The sequence below is a fragment of the Poecilia latipinna genome, unplaced genomic scaffold, assembly GCF_001443285.1.
Source record: "Poecilia latipinna isolate Pla-1442-1.1 unplaced genomic scaffold, P_latipinna-1.0 Scaffold560, whole genome shotgun sequence".
Lineage (NCBI taxonomy): Eukaryota > Metazoa > Chordata > Actinopteri > Cyprinodontiformes > Poeciliidae > Poecilia > Poecilia latipinna.
In genome coordinates, this window is record NW_015113176.1 from 322,558 (window position 1) to 330,275 (window position 7,718).

Below are 7,718 nucleotides of genomic sequence, written 5' to 3' on the forward strand. Positions count from 1 at the left end.
TATATATATATATATATATATATTTTTTTTTTTTTTTAAGAGTCATTTTAATCTTAAGGTTTCTGGTGAAAGAAATGACCACAAAAAACGAGGTAACATGTTTGGTTGTGTATTTCTTGGTTGCAATAAAATTAAATCTTACACAGATTAAAGCCCTGTTGATTTTCCTTTAAGAAGAATCAGTTGTTGGCAGCTCTGCTAATCCACCTCTTTTGCTTTTGCTGCTTCCCTTTAAATCTCTGTCTGGTTGGATGGTTAGAAGATGTTGGAGTGGGGGATATGATTTGAACTTCCTCTTTGTCTACTCTCCATCCATGAAGTCTTTCTCCTCATCTGGCAAAGTTCAGGTATTGTTTGAGCTTTTAGATGCTAATTAGCTGCTCCCGGTTGTAAAAACACCTGGTTGCCATGGTTACATATAACAACTATGTGAAAGTAATTGCCAGCTGCAAGCTGAGACGAGACACACGATTGTTGAAATAATCGCCAACTAATTTAGTAATCGATTCATTGATAAATGGAGTAAACAGGCTAAAAAAGGCAATTTGCTAAAGAACATAAAGCATTAATTAATTAATAAAAAAAACTGTACAAAAAATACAAGCATTTTGCATTTAAAATAAAAAACTAGCTTAGCCTCACAAGGTTCATATTCTGTAAATAAAAACAGTGAGCAGATCAGCCCTAAACTGTTAAGTCAAGCTGTTTTATAGCAGCAAATGATCAAATGTTCACTAAAGGTTATTGCATTTATTCAAATGTTTATTTTCGTATTTAAAAATGATTTGAACCATTTGTTTATTTGCATCTTTTATGGATTCCTAATGTTTAAAATATATTTAAGTGGTTAAATAAAAAATCTGCAGAATGTGCTAACTTTTTTAATCCAATCAATCACTGGAATAATCGATAGAGTAAAGGTTATTTGCAGCCCTGTGTGTCTGGCATGTTATGCAGGGAAGCTGTGACTCCTTTCCCTTCCACCGTCTGTGGAAGCAGCAGCTCAGTGACCGCAGTTTCTTTAGGGAGTCCAGTTATTCCCCGGCTCAGATAAGAAGTGAAAAAGACTGATTCAGTGGAGGGGAAACGGCAGGGAAGGACCGATAACATTTATCAGCAGGCAGGGATTCATGCGGCGGCCAAAAAGCATCAGAGATGGGCGCCATGTTTGGTTCCAAGAAGTAAAATCAAAACTGAGCGGGCTGAGTTCTTAATGATAATTAGGATTAAATCACAACTTAATTACTGTAAGGGAGTTTAATGGAAGTTGGACAGCTTTTAGTCAAACAATAAATGAATCAGATGTGCTTTAATTTATGCCAAAATTCAAGCCAACTTAGACAAAGTGAACCCTAATCTCCAAAAACCAGATCCTACAAGGTCCCAACTGGAAATGAATTCACTTAACAAGATGGCATCGCAAGGAAACAACATTAGGTAGAAATATTGAAGCGACAACGAAAGATATTAAAATTTAGGAACTAGAAGGAAAGCCAAACAAAAAAAGCACTTTTTGTTGCAGCGCCCCCACAGGCCTGGAGGGGAACAGGTTGGTCAAAGGGTTTGGTTGGTTTGTCTCAATTTAGTGTGAACCCTCTGAAGATTCAGGCAATAAAAGAGTCAGAAATGTACTTTTAGTTTCAACAACAAACACTAAACCTGACAAACGTTTTGCTCTGAATCCGACTCGGCGTCTTTTCGCCTGATTTTATCCTCCAAAGAGACAAACATCCTGCCACATAAACCCAGAGTTCATCAGAGGAAAATGGCAGGAGGGCTGATGAACTGCTTCGTTTATGCTTCTGCAACTTCTGCTGATAAATCAACTTTAAAGCAGGCTGTCATTGAAAGTTCTGGTTGCAAAGTGCAAGTTGGTGACATCTCAGCAGGGCAGCGGCACAGAGAGCAGAAACAGAGTCGGGTCGGCATCAGAACAAAGGCCGACTGTTGGGAGGAGAGATAAAAACAGAGGGCCACTCAGACCAGTGGTGCAACAAAAAGGAAAACAGTCAACCAGTTTGCTCCCAGTTTCCACAGAGATGGAAATATGATGATACGAAAGTTTGAAGCCAAACAAGAAACCAGAACCCAAATATTCTGTTTGTCCTTGTTGAAAAAATTTATTCAACCTTTCAGAAACCGAAATATCTAAACGTTAGGATTATTTATCTGACGTTAACTGGACCAAACTTCTCATATAATATGTAATTTAATACAATTATATGAAGATTAAAGCATTTTTCTGATTACTGATAGGATAGAGCAGGAGCTTCTTAAAGAGACAGAAGCCCCATTTATGTTTTTATTTTAAAACTAAAATAAAAAAAATTGAAAAATAGGGATTTTTTAAAAAAAATGAAAAACTTCTTATAGCAAATATTTATCAAAAATTGTAAGCTGAGTTTTTAAAAGAAGGCTCTGCAACATTTGCGGCTTTAAACAAGTTTTGTGACTTTCTGATTTCATTATTTTTACTATTTTATTTATATATTACTTTGCTTATTGATTATCAAATATAATTGATCATATTTATGCTATACGATTGCTATGCTCTATAAATAAAATTGGTATTGTACTGAAGGAACGTGGGCATGTTTGGATTGCAAGGGTTGCAGATGTTTGGTCTAGTCAAAGTACACACAAATCTAATTGGGAATCTTTGGAGTATTAATATTTTTTCAGGTTTTTGAAGGTTTTCCTGCTTCCTGGAGCCTTGCAGGTGTAAATCCAAAGCCGGATAAGCAAACTAAACTAAATTTATTCTTTAATCACTCGGGAACGAATGGAGAACCGCGGAGCGGCGGGAAGGACGGGAATCAATCTCCTTAAATAAATATGACTTGGATCAATACCCAGACGCGTTTCTGCTGAGCCGCGAGTAAAGAGAGGAGAAAAAAACACGATTCCAACTCATGTCAGTAAATTTGCGGACAGATATGCAGATGTAATTTGGTGCTGGACCGAGTGACTAACGGAAACCTGAGCAGAGATCCTGAAATCCACACATCTGCCGGCGTTCCCGTTGGAGCGGCCATCACTCTTCCCGTTCGGCTCGCGTTTGAAACGCTGTCAGCGCGTCCCGACGTCAACTCATTTTGAAGTCCTTATGATGTTGTGAGTGAAGCCCTCAGTGGGCCGGATCTGGATCGAGACGTTTAACATGAAAAGATGAAACTGGGATCCGAAGGAGGGGAAAACCCGGAGCTGACAGGTGTTCTGTCGCTGCCTTTAACGGATCAAAGGATGTCAGAGCCGATTTGAGCTGGAATGAATCAATCAGCTCCCAAAAACAAAGCGAAAGAGTTTTATTTGTTTATCTGCTGATAATGTGAAACTATCGGTGAACGAAGCAACAAAAAAGTTTTAGGTTGAATAAAACGACCTCAGATTTTTTGGATTTATGAGTCAAAGGTTGATGTTCACGTTTAGTTAGATCTGTGATCTTCCTTCTTGTCCTGCTGAACCAGTTATGGTAAAATATAAATCATCAGATTTGTCTCCAACAGGGCGAGAATATCGACTGAGCAGCAGGAGAAACGTTGCACCACTTCTTTTTATTACAAAAAAAAACAAAACATACTTCTTTTTAACTTAAAGACAATTTTAAACACTGCAACTATAAATAGTGTAAATTTAGCTATGATGCTAATTAGATCCACCAGGCACTAAAGTTATTTTATTGATGCTGTTCATGCTCAAACTGAAATTGAGTCAAATATATCCTATAATGCCATTGCTTTTTTATACTTACATTACTTCAAACGGATAAATCCCACTGCTGTTCATGAAAACTGTTGCAAATTGAATTTTTACGTATTTTTGAAAGGTTTCAGGTTTTTATCCTGCAGTGTTTTTATTACAGCTGGAAGCTTTTATATCCTGTGTCCTTATGAAAACAATTCACCGTTTTCATAATCGGCATAATTAACTATTTCTACAATTATCCCTAAATTATATTGCTTCCTAATATCTTAACAGTAGCATTGCTCATTTCCATTCCTTAGAGTGTTGCTAAAAAGCCTCAAACCCAAAATTAGAAATAACTTTCATAATTTTGGTCACAGGTTGTTCTGACACATCGTTTGCATAAAAAATGTTCAATAAACTCACAATTCATCATTAGCATGAGAAAGTGCAAGAATGACTGATGAAATCCAGCAGCAAACAGATAAAACCTGCTTTGATCTGACTGATAAAACAATATTTAATCACACAGTTGGTATCTTGTTATCTTCATTTTATGTCATAAACTGTTAATATAATCTGAAATAAACTGTTTAAATTGGATTTTCTTGACATTTGCAACCTTTATTTAAAACCATAATTAGTAGAAAAGTTATGAAAAGATCTAATTATGCAAATGCATCAGTGATGAACACAATGGATCAGTCAGAGGAGAAAAATGATCCATTTGGAGTCAAGCTGCTTCCATCAAAGCTCTGAAAATCCCCAAATAACTCCATATTGTTCAATGTGTTTTAGGGTTGTGAAGGAACTCTGCAGCTAAAGAGATGAATCCTATTTTTCCTCCTTGCATGAAATGACTTCTTATCCTCCCACCTGCTCTGCTGCTGCCGGTTAAACCATCGAAAGCGTAATTACTGTCACTACTGGAGAGAGTTAGGAGATAAAAGCAGCCGGCAGTTCATCCTGCCAACAATCCCAATCATTTTATTTCATTATTAACCATAAATACACAATGGAAATGAAAACCTTTTCTGATGGAGCAAACAGGAAGTAATTCATTTAACAATTGGATTATTAATCACCTCGTAATTCAGGCTAATCACAGCTTCAGTCTGAAGGGCGGATTAGTCCACGAGTCGAGCCTGGGGAAAAAAACACAAAAAGAGGAAAAAATTAGTCCAGAAAACAAAAAAACAAACAAATTGTTCTGGATCATTTAGGAGAAACTTTGTTAAATTCATAAATTTTAAATCAGCCTGGAGGCTCCGGAGCGGGAAGCAGACTCCAGCCAGTCCTGCAGACTTTCAAACTTCTCACAACAGAACATCAGCTTGTTTAACTGTTTTCATCTGCTGACTTGGAAAGTTTGGGAGACTTTCTTCACTCTAACCCTCAGAAATACATACAATACAAATACATACAGACAGAAAGAGTTCCCGCGATGTTAACAAGGCTGGTGAAACGATGCGTGTGTGTGTATGTGTGTGTGTGTGTATGTGTGCGTGTGTGTGTGACAGAGAGAGAGAGTGATTGTTCTCTGGAGCCAGAAGACAGAGATATGGCCTTCATTCCAGCTCAGATTAAAGGATTTAGAGCAAGAAGGCTTATTACAGATCCAAAGAGAGAGAAGGAGGCAGAGCCTGCCCTCTTTTTCTCTCTGTTAAAGGCTGATTAAAACAAAGATAACGCTCCCTCCCAGGCTGAGACCCACAAACACACCGACTCATTAAAATCCAGCCAGAACAATGATTCCTCTGAGCTGTGGAGGATTTTAACCTGTTGGACGTTCGGCACATTTTCCAAAAACCTCCTACTGTCAGTGGAAGGAGTTTTAAAATGAACCCACTGGATTAACCCCCGATGAGCTGCTGAGGCTAATTAGCTCCAAACTGCTTTCACTGTTAACAATACAGACAAAAAGAAGAGCTTTGATGGTCAAAGTGTGAGCAAACAAACATTAGCCTGACTGAAGTCTTCTAAATACAACAACATGCAACCAAATTTCTAAAAGTTATTTTGAATTTTGGGTTTGAAGCTTTTTAGCGACACTCATCAACTAAGGAATGAAACGAGTAATACCAGTATTAATAATAATTGCAGAATTAGTGAATTATGTGCATGTATCTTGACTAAGGATCTTCAAAAACTATAATCAATGATAAAAAAGTGTGTAACATTTAATTTATTGAGAAACTGGATAAAAGCATCAGGGGCAGAAGGGTAAAGGGATTTTTTTAATATTGAGTTGAAGGATAAACATCTATATTTTCTCAAAAATATATGTTGAAATTCAAATTGTAAAACTGATTTCATGATGCAAACAGCTTGTGGGACTGCGTGGAAATGGGATTCTGCTGTATTTAGATGTATTTGAAATAGTGTAACAACCGCAGTAGCAACCCTTCAGCCCAAAGAGGGCAGCACTGAGTAAAAACTAAATTTACACAAAAAAGTCAAAATTTGCAAAGGAACATAAATATTGCACCTTAAATAATTAATTTACACAGCTTAACTTCAAAACAAAGTTTATTTAGCTAAACTATTTTCCACCGCTGTCCGGTGTGTGAAACAGCTCTATGCAGTTTGGGACATTTTCCGTTACAACTGAGCAACAGCTCTGTGTGAGTAGGGTTACCATAGCAACAAAGCAAACGAAACAAGTTAAACATCCTTAAATATCCAAACATGCTCAGTTGCTGCTGTGAATTTTTATAAAGGGATTCTAGAAACTCTGTGTCCCTGAGTCTAGCCAATCAGTGGCCAGCATTTCAACATATTTATACTAGCCAATCAGTGGCCAGCATTTTGACTTATTTTCAGCCCAACTAGGCCAGAACTTTAAATCCAACTTTACTAAAGATAAACTCTTAATTTTTCCTTCCTATTGTCGCCAGCTGCATGCTCATCATCTTCGCTTTGCATCGACTCCATTGAAAATTAATTTTAGTGTCTATTAAATCAAACCAGATATAAGCAGACTGATGTTTTCCAGGCTGGATGTTGCGTTTCTTCTCCCGCTTAAAGCAGTTTTTAATTATGAAGTGAAAATGAGGAGGAAGGGGTGCAGACACCACCAACGAAGTGGTGAATTATGGAGCAGGAAATGTATCTCTGTCTGAAACAGATGTTCGGTCTGGTTGTCTCTGGAAGGATGAAGAGTAAATCATGTAGTTAGACCAAACATCCAAGCTGCCAGCAGGGAAATAATTAAACCAACCAGATGGACGTTTAATAGAAACTTGGTGATATTCAGGTGGGAGACGAGATAAATGCATTTAATAGTAAGAAGAGATTTTCATCTAAACTGAAACTCAACCAAAGGCGAGAGGATGAAAGAAGAATCACTTTTTAAATCATTGTGTACCAAATTTATTGATTCTTTTAGTAACATTTGTTTAATTCAATGATGAACATAATTAGACCTGACATGTGGAAATATGAAAGGAAGAGACGGACGGACGGACGGACGGACGCACGGACGGACGGACGGACGGACGGACGGATAGATGGATGGATGGATGGATGGATGGACGGACGGACGGGTGGATGGATGGATGGATGGGGGACGATAGATGGACGGACGGATAGATGGATGGACGGGTGGACAGATGGATAGATGGATGGACGGGTGGACGGATGGATAGATGGATGGACGGATAGATGGATGGACGGGTGGATGGATGGACGGGTGGATGGACGGACAGATAAATTGAAGGACAGATTAATGGATGGATGGATGGATGGATGGATAAATGGATGAATGGATGGATAAATGGATGGATGGATAAATGGATGAATGGATGGATGGATGGATGGACGGACGGACGGGTGGATGGATGGACGGACAGGTGGATGGATGGATGGATGGGGGACGATAGATGGAGGGGCGGAAAGACGGAGGGACGGACGGATGGATGGGGGACGGATAGATGGACGGACGGATAAATGGATGGACGGGTGGACGGATGGATAGATGGATGGACGGGTGGATGGATGGACGGGTGGATGGATGGACGGGTGGATGGATGGAC

The 7,718-nt window shown here is 38.6% G+C and overlaps 1 protein-coding gene across 2 annotated transcripts in view; it reads right to left on the minus strand.

Moving 5' to 3' along the window:
- LOC106953105 (plexin-B2-like) overlaps positions 1 to 7,718 on the minus strand; it is a 141,752-nt gene that overhangs the window by 44,464 nt on the left and 89,570 nt on the right. For both annotated transcript variants that reach the window (XM_015041660.1, XM_015041659.1), the window contains exon 4: positions 4,770 to 4,829. The gene's annotated coding sequence lies outside the window, so the exon portion shown is untranslated. The remainder of the gene's footprint in view (positions 1 to 4,769; positions 4,830 to 7,718) is intronic.